The 14,530-nt window shown below is 29.3% G+C and overlaps 1 long non-coding RNA gene across 1 annotated transcript in view; it reads right to left on the reverse strand.

Moving 5' to 3' along the window:
• Positions 1 to 14,530, reverse strand: part of LOC145820553 (uncharacterized) — a 95,980-nt gene that overhangs the window by 69,539 nt on the left and 11,911 nt on the right. The window lies entirely within an intron of this gene.

A 14,530-nucleotide genomic window follows, 5' to 3' on the forward strand; every position in this document is an offset into this window, starting at 1 on the left:
AAATAGAAGCCAAAGTGTGCTCCATGGAAATGGAGTTTTAGTGAAAATTCCTTAAGGTTGTAAAATGGCTTGTCCCACATTGATTTGGTGGAAAGTTTTGAAAGGGTTTATAAGACATGGGTTTGGTACTTGAGGTGTGCCCCAAGGGGTACCTAAGTGTTTTAGAGGGAGAGGTTATGGGCAAAATGAGCTAGACTCATTGGACCCAAAAATCACCACGCGTCGCCGCCGTCGGTCCGGTCAGGCGGGCTGGGCTTGGGCGCGGGTGCGTGGTGTGTGATTGGGTTGGGCACTAATCTTTTTGGGCCAAAAACATTTGAATTTAATTTTATTTTTGGTAAAATAAAATCCAAAATTCAAATTAAACTGATTTGGATTTTCTGTACATTCAAACAGGGCCCTTCCCGTTTTCAAATAGAAATAAACTAGGTTGGAATTAGTGCACACCCAAACAGGGCCCTTCCCGTTTTTTGCTATTTGTTTGAATTATTAACATATTCAAATCTGTTTGAATTCAAAACCAACAGGTATCATACCTGTTCAATTTAAAACCAAAAGCCACCTTTACATCTATAAATAGGACCACCCTTATTTGATGTTATTCATTCAGAAATTTCGTATTTCACCTCTGCTTATTATATTCTTCATTTTGTTGCATTTTATTTCTGAAAGAAAGAGTGTAAACACTTAGTGTGTTCGTAAGGCAAACAATTTGTAGTGCGTTCGTAAGGCAAACAATTTGTAGTGCTGCTATTGTTTGTGGTAGATCATTTCATCCTGTGAGATAGACGCCCAAATTCTGAAAGCACCGTGGAAAGGACGAATCTGTCTTAAGGACACAGTGTCAAACACTGGACTTGATCAGAAAATAATTTGAAGAAATTAAATCATGTAAGTTATTTAATTTATTTTCAGTGTTGTTTTTATTTATTTTAATCAGATTTTAATTTTGTTTTTGTAACAAAATAAAATCTGTTTTTTTTTTTTATTTCGAGTTTGATTTTTGTAATCAAACAAATTCTCTCATTTTCTTTATTTCTTTATATTCTTATTGTTGTTTTGTACACAACAGAATTTAATCTATTTAAATACAGTGAAGATTGTCCTACAATCTTAAGACAGAAGAAAATTAAATTATCTCAAGTAATGCAAGAAATACACCCCCATATTAATAAAATGGTTCATAGTTTAACAAATTCTACTACGCAAGTAAAATAATTATTAATGAGATCTCATGTCACATAATTCAATAATCAACATAAAAGATTTCTTAAATTACTTCCCAATTAAACGGACCGATATAATTACATACATCTTCATGTTTAAATTTCTCTGGTGTTTAAACACCCATTCAAAATTGATTAGAAATATTCAAATTAACCTGCTTATGTCCAAAGTCGACATAACAATTTATCATTCCAAATCACTTGAAAATATTATTAAGAAATAACTTGAGTTGATATCATACATGCATATCAAACGCATCAACTAAAAATAATGAATTAATAAAAATAAATTAATCATGCATGATCCCAAAACTTGCATCATGAAATACAAAGATTCTCAACTCATAAATAAAATTCAATGCATTTTGAATTTTAAACTACAAAATGACAAAACATACTTTCATTTAATAAGTTTGATTTGTACATAAATAAACTAATTAAATATGCATTCAAATGTTCTTGTGAATATATATATTTTCCGACTCATGTGCAGAAACTATTCACGACTATGGATCCACACACAGAAAATAAAGAATGATTCAGAAAACCAATAAAGAAAATAATCTTGCCATAAAGGTTTCTTCGTAAAAAATGAAATTAGTTTGTAAAACTAATATTTTATTCTAGAAACAAATTTTACCATGTATACTCATAATGAACTATGATAAAGTCAAAAGAATTAACACATTTTCACAGAGGGTTCAAAATTAAGTGATCTTACAAACGAAATCGTAAGTCACGTACAAAATTTACAGATTGTGACCGATACACAAAGTTACATGATTGATTAACAAAATTAATTTTCTACATATTTGTTATTGAGTTGCAAGAATGTATACAATCAAATGGGTTTTTGAATTGTTTGATTCTTAGGCAAAATTTTTTATAAGGATATAATTTTGTCAAAACATTAATTCTGACTTGAGTAGTCATAATTATTTTGGTTTATTCTTGAATTTGTTTTGAAATTCATTGATTTATATTAGAAGTGATAGGGGTGGTGAATATGATGCATCATTAAATGAATTTTGTACACAACATGGCATTATTCACCAAACTACAGCCCCTTATTCTCCACAGCAAAACGAAATTGCTGAAAGGAAGAATAGAACCCTAAAAGAAATGATGAATGCCATGCTACTAAGTTCAGGTTTACCACAGAACTTGTGGAGGAAAGCAATATTGTCTGCTAATTATGTTCTTAATAGAATACCCCACAAGAAAACCAAAAGCATTCCTTATGAATTGTGGAAAGGTCGACCACCTTCCTACAAATACTTAAAAGTGTGGGGGTGTTTGCCAAAAGTTGAAGTACCTGTTCCTAAAAAGACTAAGATTGGACCAAAAACAGTAGATTGTGTGTTTATTGGTTATGCTCAGAATAGTAGTGCATATCGGTTTCTGACTTATAAATCAGAAATACCTTATATAAATGTGAACACTATTATAGAGTCAAGGAATGCTGTGTTTTTTGAACATGTCTTTCCTTACAAGAAATGACAGGAATTAAGTTCACAGAAAAGAACTTATGATTGTACACAAAGTCAAGAGACTAATGACAATCAAACACAAGAGACTAGTAATAGTCTCGACCAACAGGATTTAACTAATGATGAACCAAGACGAGGTAAGAGAGCGAGAACATCAAAATCCTTTGGTCCAGATTTTCTGGCATACTTGTTAGAAAATGAACCTTAAAGCTTTAAGGCAGCAATGACAGGTCCTGAAGCACCCTTGTGGAAAGAGGCTGTTAATAATGAAATTGAATCTATTATGCATAATCATACTTGGGAATTGGTGGATCTTCCACCAGGTTCTAAACCTCTTGGATATAAATGGATATTCAAGAGAAAAATGAAAGCAGATGGTTCAATTGACAAGTATAAAGCAAGACTTGTTGTTATAGGTTACAGACAAAAGGAAGGTCTGGACTATTTTGACACATATTTCCCTCTGACAAGAATAACATCTATTCGTATGCTTATTTCTATAGCAGCGTTGTTTAATTTAGAAATACATCAAATGGATGTTAAGACAACTTTCTTAAACGGTGATCTAAATGAAGAGATCTATATGGAGCAACCCGAAGGGTTTGTAGTATCAGGACAAGAAAAGAAAGTTTGTCGACTTGTAAAATCCCTTTATGGATTAAAACAAGCACCTAAGCAATGGCATGAAAAATTTGATCATGCAATGCTTACTAATGGGTTTAAGATAAACGAATGTGACAAATGCGTCTATGTTAAAAACACTGACCAAGGATATGTCATAGTTTGTCTTTATGTGGATGACATGCTTATCATTGGAAGCAGTCAAAACATGATCAAATTAACTAAGCAGATGCTTAACAAAAGATTTGATATAAAAGATATGGGGGTCGCAGATGTTATATTAGGAATGAAAATTACTAAAATATCTTACGGATATGCATTATCTCAATCACATTATATTGAGAAAATTCTTGGTAAATTTATCAAGGATGATATGAATTTAGCTAGAACACCTGTAGACGTCAATCTTTACTTATTGAAAAATAAAGGTGATGCAGTGTATCAGTTAAAATACTCCCAAATCATTGGAAGCCTGATGTACCTAATGAATTGTACTCGTTCTAATATAGCTTATGCTATCAGTAAATTGAGTAGGTACACTAGTAACCCCGGAGAAGACCATTGGAAAGCAATCATTCGGGTTCTTAGATATCTAAGATTCACCCGTGATCTTGGTTTGAACTTTACTCGATATCCAGCAGTACTTAAAGGTTATTGTGATGCAAATTGGATATCGGATACTAAAGATTCAAAATCTACAAGTGGATATGTCTTTACTCTAGGAGGCGCTGCTATTTCTTGGAAATCCATGAAACAAACTTGCACCGCACGATCCACAATGGAATCCGAGTTCATTGCTTTGGACAAAGCAGGAGAAGAAGCAGAATGGCTTCGTCATTTCTTAGAAGACATTCCAATGTGGCCAAAACTTGTGCCAGCTATTTGCATTCATTGTGATAGTCAATCTGCAATAGGCAGGGCACAGAATCATATGTATAATGGTAAGTCACGATATATTCGTCGTCGACATAATACCGTAAGGCAATTGTTGTCAAACGGAATAATCTCAATAGATTATATAAAATCTAAAGAGAATATTGCGGATCAGTTAACAAAAGGTTTGACAAAAGAGCTAGTGTATAGTTCATCGAAGGGAATGGGATTAAAGGCTATTACATAAGAGTCGTCATAATGGTAACCCTACTTATATGACTGAAGATCCCAAGAACTAAGTTCAAAGGGACAACTAAGTTATGTATGGCTCACCAGAAATCACCAAGGGATTAAAAATTCCCTACCCATTCCTATGGTGAGAGTGATATCTGCAACATATGTTGTATGCAGGGGTATAAGGATAAGCTATGCTTTTAATAATTACTTATATCTTGATTAAGGTATAAAATCAAGACGAGTATAAGGAGATACTCACAATAAGAATTACCTATATGAGTGTTGAACTAGGGCCGGTTCTATGAGAATGAAAAGGCTAAATTCTCTAGAAACACTTATGAAAACCAGGCGCGTTCAAGCCCAAAATGAACACAACAGTGAGAACCACGATGTGTTAGAAGATATTTTGTGTGAAATCTATTGTCTTGGCTTACACAAACGGCTGAACAATTCAAGGTATCGCGTCCATTGGCTAGCCAGTAAGTCCGATAGGTTATCACTAGGGAAGGTTCAAGGCCGAAAACTACCTATCCTTATGCAAGATATTTTCGACTTATACTCTTTCGTTAAAGTCTGTATATTGTTGCATTTCCGTTGTCATCAAATTCCATTCATGTGGGGGATTGTTGGAAATGGTAGAAAAATTCTGGGTAAAACCAGAATTTTTTCTCAAGTTTGGTCTATTTTTTAGGTGGGCCCCGAGTGTTGATTTACTCGGGTCAAAGTGGTAACGCGTTCTATGCCGTGTTGTGATTCACGTGGTATATTTGGTTGCTCAAAACCATTACCGAGTGAATGAAAAATTGAAACCAAAGTGTGCTCCATGGAAATGGAGTTTTGGTGGAAATTCCTTAAGGTTGTAAAATGGCTTGTCCCACATTGATTTGGTGGGAAGTTTTGAAAGGGTTTATAAGGCATGGTTTTGGTACTTGGGGTGTGCCCCAAGGGGTACCCAAGTGTTTTAGAGGGAGAGGTTATGGGCTAGACCCATTGGGCCCAAAAATCACCACGCGCTGCAGCCGCCCGCCCGTCCGGTCGGGCGGGCTGGGCTTGGGCGCGGGTGCGTAGTGTGTGGTTAGGTTGGGTACTAATCTTTTTGGGCCAAAAACATTTGAATTTAATTTTATTTTTGGTAAAATAAAATCCAGAATTCAAATTAAACTGATTTGGATTTTCTGTACATCCAAACAGGGCCCTTCCTGTTTTTTGCTATCTGTTTGAATTATTAACAGATTCAAATTTGTTTGAATTCAAAACCAACAGGTATCATGCCTGTTCAATTTAAAACCAAGAGCCACCTTTACATCTATAAATAGGACCACCCTCGTTTGATGTTATTCATTCAGAAATTTCGTATTTCACTTCTGCTTATTCTATTCTTCATTTTGTTGCATTTTATTTCTGAAAGAAATAGTGTAAACACTTAGTGTGTTCGTAAGGCAAACAATTTGTAGCGCTGCTATTGTTTGTGATATATCATTTCATCCTGGGAGATAGACGTCCAAATTTTGAAAACACCGTGGAGAGGACGAATCTGTCTTAAGGACACAGTGTCAAACACTGGACTTGATCAGAAAATAATTCGAAGAAATTAAATCATATAAGTTATTTAATTTATTTTCAGTGTTGTTTTTATTTATTTTAATCAGATTTTAATTTTATTTTTGTAACAAAATAAAATCTGTTTTTATTTTTTATTTTGAGTTTGATTTTTGTAATCAAACAAATTCTCTCCTTTTCTTTATTTCTTTATATTCTTGTTGTTGTTTTGTACACAACAGAATTTAATCTATTTAAATACAGTAAAAACTGTCCTATATTATTTAGCTTATTAAAGTTATATTATCTTTTTATTATATCATTTTAAATTTAACTCATATTTCATGTTATTTTATAAAAAATTAAAATTTATATTAGTTTTGTACTTCCCAAATAACCCTTTAATTGACTCCCTCCATGAACAAAATTATCCATTAAAAAACAGAAAAAGAAAAAAGAAGAAGAAATAGCGAATTATCCATGAAAAATTCCTCGTGAGCTAGTGTGAGACATAAGGGTGCATGCCAGATGGCGTAATAATCGAAGCTGTCAGAGTACGGCATAAGCAGACTTCCGATATAACTAAAGAGTTTCTATAAAGTGAATTATAATTCATTTTCCAAAAGACTCCCCCACTACGTACGATTCTACATCTTAATTAAATGAACGTGGCGTTACTTTTTATAATTTTGAATTATTTTTAAAAATTGATTAACAGTTAATTTTTTTTAAGTTAATTTTTTATTTTTTTTATAAAAATATATAAAAAAATAATATAATTTAAATAAATTAAAAATTAATTTTTGACTTTTGACTTTTAACTGTCTTTGTAAAAGAGACCTTTGTCAAAGATTATTATTCCCAACGTTTAAAATATATGTATTTTATTTTATTTTTTATAATCTCAAAATATTAATCAGTTTTAAAAAATTAAAGATTAAAATAATATAAATTTTCTATTTCATCTTTCTTTAAATTTATTAACAATACAAAAAGTATAATTATGAAAATTAATATTTTTAAAAAAATGTACAATTGAAAAATAATTTTAAAAAAATAATATTTTTAAAGTACAATAATTATACTATTAAAAAAATTAAATTCTTTAAAAAAATTCTTATTTTAAAACAAATGGAGCATTATTAGGAATGGTTTGACATCTCCTAAAAATTCTCATCTTTTTATCACGTTAATATTTTTTTCCTTTTATATATTTTTTTATAAAAAATTAAAAAATATATTTATTTAAATCATTCCAAACCATGGTCAGTATTGCTCTTCGTTGGCCTGTGTTAACCTAGTCGAGAGACATCTGACCAGGCTAGCAACCAAATCACTATGTTCAGAGCATCTCCAACTACATCCTCTTCTCAAGAGGATAGAAATAATATTTTCTATTCAAAAAGTAAATATAGAGGAGGTCACTATTTATTCAAACTCCAACCACAAACCTTCATTTTCTTCATTCAAACTCCAATCAAAAAGTAATTGTTGTTCATTAATAAATATTTAATTTTAAAATTTTTGTAAAACATATTTAATATTATACTCATTTTAAAGGTATGATTTCATATTTTTTATTAATGTCAATTTTATAAAAATTAAATTTACACATTAAAAGTTATTTCGAATGTAATTAAGAAATATAGAGTGAATAGTGTTTTAGAGTGATCCTCTATTTTTTCATCCTCCCTCTATATTTTGAGGATCAATTCATCCTACTCTCAAATGAAGGAGAATATAGAGGATGGGTTGGCATTGTTTTTGGGAGAGGATCCTCCATATTTGAAGATATAGAGGGTGGGTTGGATATGCTCTCACCTATGCTGGTCCTGCTCATTCGTACTGCTTTTTTATATACCGAAAAATTGCCTATTCTCCCACGTTTAAAATTTGCCTTCTCTTTTAAAGATATTTTTTTAAAGGGTAAATTATATTAACACTCTTAAGGTTTATATTTATTAGAATTTTCTCTCTCATCTTTTGAAAATTATATCCTCTCCCTTAAATTTAAAGTTTCATTACAGATTATTCTTTCTGGCAATTTAATTTTTTTAAATACCAATTTTGTCCTCATTGGGTAAATTACATTGACACCCCTTACATTTTACAAATTACAATCCCCTCCCCAAGGTTTAAAGTAACATTACCAATTACCCACTCGATTTTTATTAGTTGAAAAAAAAATTCATTAAAAAAAAATTAATTGAAAAAAAAAATTGTTAGTCAAAATTTTAAATTTCTGTTTAAAAACCAACGTAAGATAAAAATTACACTGACACATCTTGAGGTTTATGTTTATTACACTCTAAAGATAAAAAAAAATTATATAAAAGTGATAATTAATTTTTATTTTTTATTTCTTAACCAAATCAATTTTTAATTTTTAAAAAACAATTTCTAAAAATCAAAAGCCTAAGAATCTTTTGATAAGTCATTTCTTACGTTGGTAACTTATTTAATTATTTGTTAATTTTACGATATTTTTACCATCTGAGGCCTGCTTGGTAACCATTTCGTTTTCAGTTTTCAATTTATATTTACAAAAATTTTAAAAACTGTTATAAAAATTTGTTTGATAATTTTTTTGGTTTATAAATGGTTGTCTCAGTTTGTAAATTTGAGAAAAAAACATAAATTCAAAAAATGAGTTTATGTTGATTTTTAAACAGAAATTTAAAAATTTGACTAACAAAATTTTTTTCCAAATAATTTTTTTTCAATGAATTTTTTTTTCAACTAATACTAACCGAGGAGATAAGGTAATGCTACTTTAAACCTTGAGGAGAGGATTGTAATTTTTAAAATGTGAGGGGTGTCAATGTAATTTACCCAGTAAGGACAAAATTGGTATTTTAAAAAATTAAATTGCTGGGGGGAGCAATTTGTAATGAAACTTTAAACCTCAGGAAGGAAGATGTAATTTTCAAAAGGTGAGGGGAAACTGTAATAAACATAAACATCAGGAGTGTCAATTTAATTTACCCTTTTTTTAAAAGGTTGTTTGGTATGTGCCATTTTAATATATTTTAATATTTTAAAAATTTTATTTGAGTTATATTATTTTTTATTTAAATTATATTACTTTTTTATTATATTATGCATCTTCTTATAAAAGTCAAAAATATATTTATTTAGATTATTCCAAACAATAAAAATAAATTTTCGCTAGGTTTGATTTTGAGTTTTTTAAAGTAAATGGAGTTTATTTTAGCTGAAATAACTTACCAGTGATGTCAAAAAACAAATAATAAAAAAAAATTTACAAGCAGTTGATAAAGACTATAAATCTTAATAATTAAAATGGTTAAATTCATTTTACTCTTTTTGGTTTGCGTAGTTGGAACACTTTACGGGATTTTTTCAAAAATAAGTCAAAATATCAAGTTATTTTTTAAAGTAGGCCTAGTTTTGACAGATTTCTTAAAATAAGTTAAAACGTGATTACAAATCACGCTTTTACCATTTTTCTGGCCCTCCTACGAAAAATTTGTAAAATCGTAAAAGCGTGATTGCAAACCACGCTTTTAATTAAGAAAGCGTGGCTCCAAACCACGCTTTTAAGTAAAAATTTTTTTTTTTTTCAAAAAACATGGTTGCGAACCACGCTTTTACTGTTGAAATGTAAAAACGTGTTTTCAAAACACGTTTCCAATACAAACCAACCCACACTCTGAGACACACACACCCACACCCACACACACCCACAACACTCACGCACATCAACTATATAATTGAAACAATATAATTTTTACGTATAATAATGATTAAATATATATAATAATAATTTATAATAGCAAATAATAATCAATTATATAATTTTTGTAACTATAAATCATTTTTATATAATTTTTATCTTTAGAGTGGTTAGAAATAATTTTTTATAAATTAAATTGAAACAACCATACATATGTATATAACCTGCCCAAAAGTTAAAATGATAATTATTTTTAACCTTAAATGATAATTGTTTTTTATTTTTTATTTCTTAACCAAATTAATTTTTAATTTTTTTTAAAAAAAATTCTAAAAATCAAACCATATATAACCTAAAAATCTTTGATAAATGATTTACATACGTATGGTTTAAGGGTAAAAATTTTTAGGTTATGGATGGTTTGATTTATCATTTAAGTCATTTATCAAAATCTTTACCCTTAAACCATACGTATGTAAGTCATTTATCAAAAGATTTTTAGGTTATATATGGTTTGATTTTTAGAATTTTTTTTTAAAAAAATTAAAAATTAATTTGGTTAAGAAATAAAAAACAAAAAATAATTATCATTTAAGGTTAAAAATAATTATCATTTTAACTTTTGGGCAGGTTATATACATATGTATGGTTGTTTCAATTTAATTTGTAAAAAATTATTTCTAACCACTCCAAAGATAAAAATTATATAAAAATGATTTATAGTTACAAAAATTATAAAAATTATATAATTGATTATTATTTGCTATTATAAATTATTATTATATATATTTAATCATTATTATATGTAAAAATTATATTGTTTCAATTATATAGTTGACGTGCGTGAGTGTTGTGGGTGTGTGTGTCAAAGTGTGGATTGGTTTGTATTGAAAATGTATTTTGAAAACACGTTTTTACATTTTAACAGTAAAAGCGTGATTTGTAACCACATTTTCTAAAAAAAAATAAATTTTACTTAAAAGTATAGTTTGTAATCACGCTTTCTCAATTAAAAGCGTGGTTTGTAACCACGTTTTTATGATTTTAAAAATTTTTCGCGGGAGGAACACAAAAACAATGAAAGCGTGGTTTATAACTACGTTTTAACTTATTTTGAGAAATCTGTCAAAACTATGCTTAATTTAGAAAATAACTTAGTATTTTAGCTTATTTTGAGAAAAACCCCAGACTTTACCCCTTATCATTCGCATATAGTCAGAAAACTCCCATTAATTTTGGACAAAGATGCTACAGTTAGATTTTTTATCAAAACTAACCGGAGGTGTATTATATACAACATCTTTTAAAGTGGTTTTGTTTTCTGAAAAATTAGAATAAAATTAATACAATAAAATGATAATTTTACTCTCATTTTTACCAAACCTAAAATAAGATTAATATGTTAATTAAAATAAAATAAAATAGATTAAAATATAATTAAAAATTGATCTAAAAATAAAATATAATCAAGAATTGATTTAAAATTAAATTAAATATAATAAAAAATTAACAATAATTAAAAATTGATCTAAAATGTAATTAAATTAATATGTTATAAATTATAAACTTTATCATTAATGTGTAATAATTTTTTAACATTACCACTAAGTGGTGTTTTGGGAAGTTAGAAAAAAATTGACTTTTTAACTTTTTTAGTTTATTTTATCTTTTTGTAGGTAAAAAATATGAAAGGTAATGTGACTCAAAATGAGTAACAAGCTAAATACTGACTTTTTTTTGGCTTCCCAAAAGATCCCTAAATGGTAATCTCACCTTTATTTTTAAAGTTTGTATCTATTGTTCAGTATAACTTTTGTTTATTGCTTAATAAGCTAAAGGCAAATACTAAGGGATTTTTTGGGATGAACTATATAAGTGTACTTTTTGAATTTTTAGATGAAAAAGTGGAGGAAAAAAGATGATTGTTTGAAATAATTTTTTGACTTTTTACAAAAAAATATGTATTAAAATATTGTATAAAATAGCAAAATTATTGTATCATCCCTATACCCTATGCGTACTGACAGTGTTGATTGAAGAACCAATACGGATTGCTTTGAAATGCGATGGTGCCTTCAGAACATATATATATATATATATATATATATATATATATATATATATATATATATATATATATATATATATATATATATATAGAATGAGGCTTCCTGGTACTGTTGGGCCCATGGGGGCTCACCACGGGTCCCGTTTTAATATTCAAACCGAACAATGTATAGAACTCGTTGAGTACTATATGCTTATAAAAAATCACGTTGATCGGATATCGATAGCTATGTGATCAAATCAGTTTTGTATGAAAAAAAATGGACGGTGAAAAATAAACGGCTGACAAAAATCTGATTTGATCACTAACTATCAATATCCGATCAACGTGATTTTTTTATAGACATATAATACTTGACGAGTTCTACACATTGAACGGTTTGAATTACCGAAACGGGACTCGTGGGTAGCCCTCACGGGCCTAATAGTACCCTCTAATTTAATGAATATATATATATATATATATCTAATTTTTTTATAGAGAAATGATTGAGACCCCCTCCAATCACCACCTCCACACACACGTGACAGCTGGTGATTGAAAAAAAAAAAAAACTGGCCAATCAGAGAGAGATGGGGGGTCAAGGGGTGCCCCTTGTGGAGGTCCAAGTCATTTTCCTTTATAAGATAGGGCATTGATTTAGACCCCCTTAAAACATCCACCCCCACAACCCCCTCACACACATGGAGGTTGGGGATTGGGTGAGAAGAAAAAAAAAAAAAAAAAGGAAAAGCTGACCAATCAAAACTAAAGGAGGTCAAGGAGGTCTCAACCTTTATTCTATAAGATATATGAAATGTATCCCGTGGACCCACATGTGAGCTTGTACCATCACTAGAGGGTATAATTTTGGCTTATATATATTTTTTTTTTGTAAATACTGATAACTTTTTTATTTTTTTTAATAACTTTTTTAACTTTTTGTTTTTTATAGACTATGCCAAGCGAACCCTTATTATTTAATATTGGAGAATGGGTAAAAAATCTCTTAAAAATATATAAAAATATTATTTTTAGCAGTGTCCCAATCAAGAACAACATATCCAATTATTATCGCATTATTTTTTAATCTCTAATTACATCTCTTTGATTTAGCCTCAGTTTGGGAAAATAGATTGGGTTGGATTTTGAACTATTTTAATCACAAAAAGATAAAACAAAATTTTTAACTTAATAAGATAATAAGAGACTTATTTATAAATTTTTTTTCAGACACTTATGGTAGGCTAAGTCCTGTGTAATTTCTTATAGAGTCTCAAGTCCTATTTAGATAAGAATGTGTTCCACAAGATCCTAACGTAACGTGACACCTACATTAACGTCGTAACGTGTCACGTTACGTTTCGCAAACTTAATGAATTTTTATTTTTTAAAATTGAATATGAAAATGTTGTTGGTTTATATTGGTGTCACGTTACGTTTCATATAAATATGATTTATGGTAACATTCAATTTCGTATATAAGAAATTGAATGTTGTCATAGATCATAGATGTCACGTTACGTTTATTTAGATATCACGTTACGTTACGTTTATGTAGATATGAGGAAATTGAATGTTGCCATAGATTATAGGTGTTACGTTACGTTACGTTACGTTTATGTAGATATCATCTATGGTAACATGCAATTTTCTATAGGAAATTGCATGTTACCATAGATCATAAGTGTTACGTTACGTATAGGTGTCACGTTACGTTACGTTTATATAGATATGATCTATGAAAATATTCAATATCCTATATATGATATTACTATTATTTATAATATTAACAATTAATATTGAGGGTAAATGTGTCACTAAACTTCCCACAGGACTTATGAAAATATAAATTTTTTAGTATGACCATATCTAATATAAATCTTTTTAATAAGACTTATAAATAATTTTTTTATATTTTATTTATATATTTTTATTTTTAAATTTATATCCAAACTTATAAATCACGGTAAATGAATTTCGTCTAAGAAATAATTTCTCGCGAAAAAAGTCACGTCACAAATCACACTCAACTTTTTGCTGCCTTGGACTTTTTTCCCTCTGCTCAACGTATGAACCACATGCTAAACCAGAATGAGGATCCTCTCCGTGCAGTACTCGCCATTGTGCCCGTCCTTACAGGCCTTCGGGTCTATTTTTAAGATCAATTTTGATAATTCGAATCGTTCATATTTTATGATTTATTCATTATGTCATACATGTAAAAATTCAAGTTGATCGGATATCAGAAAGCATGTGTTCGGAAAACTATTTATTAAATTCTTTAAAAAATAGTTTTTAGTTCAATTTTTTGAACACATTCTTTCTGATATCCGATCAACTTGATTTTTTACAAGTATGATATACTGAATAAATTATAAAATATGAACAGTTCAGATTATCAAAATTGAGTCTAAAAGTAGACCCGAAAGCCTACAAGGACGGGCATACAAAGAGAGGCTCTTGACTCGCTAAACCAAGCCACCGACAGTTTTAAGACACGATTAACAAACAAAATTCGATAACGGAAACGTGGCAGTTTCTGGGCCGTCGATTCATACAGTAATCTTTATTTATTTATTTATTTTTTGTGGGATATATATTCCGTGCACACACGTAGTCCGATAAAGATGTTACAACCTACTTTCTAATCATTAATTATATAAACTGAATTATTATGCATAAACAAAGTTATTAAAAAAAAAAAAACGAGGGCGGTCGTTGGTTTGTCCATTTGACATTATTTAATGGTGATTAAACCATTAATTAATTAAGGGTTTTTATTTAATAAAAGAGAGAC

This window comes from Camellia sinensis, chromosome 2 (genome assembly GCF_055761805.1).
Source record: "Camellia sinensis isolate YWXY chromosome 2, ASM5576180v1, whole genome shotgun sequence".
In the NCBI taxonomy this organism is placed as follows: domain Eukaryota; kingdom Viridiplantae; phylum Streptophyta; class Magnoliopsida; order Ericales; family Theaceae; genus Camellia; species Camellia sinensis.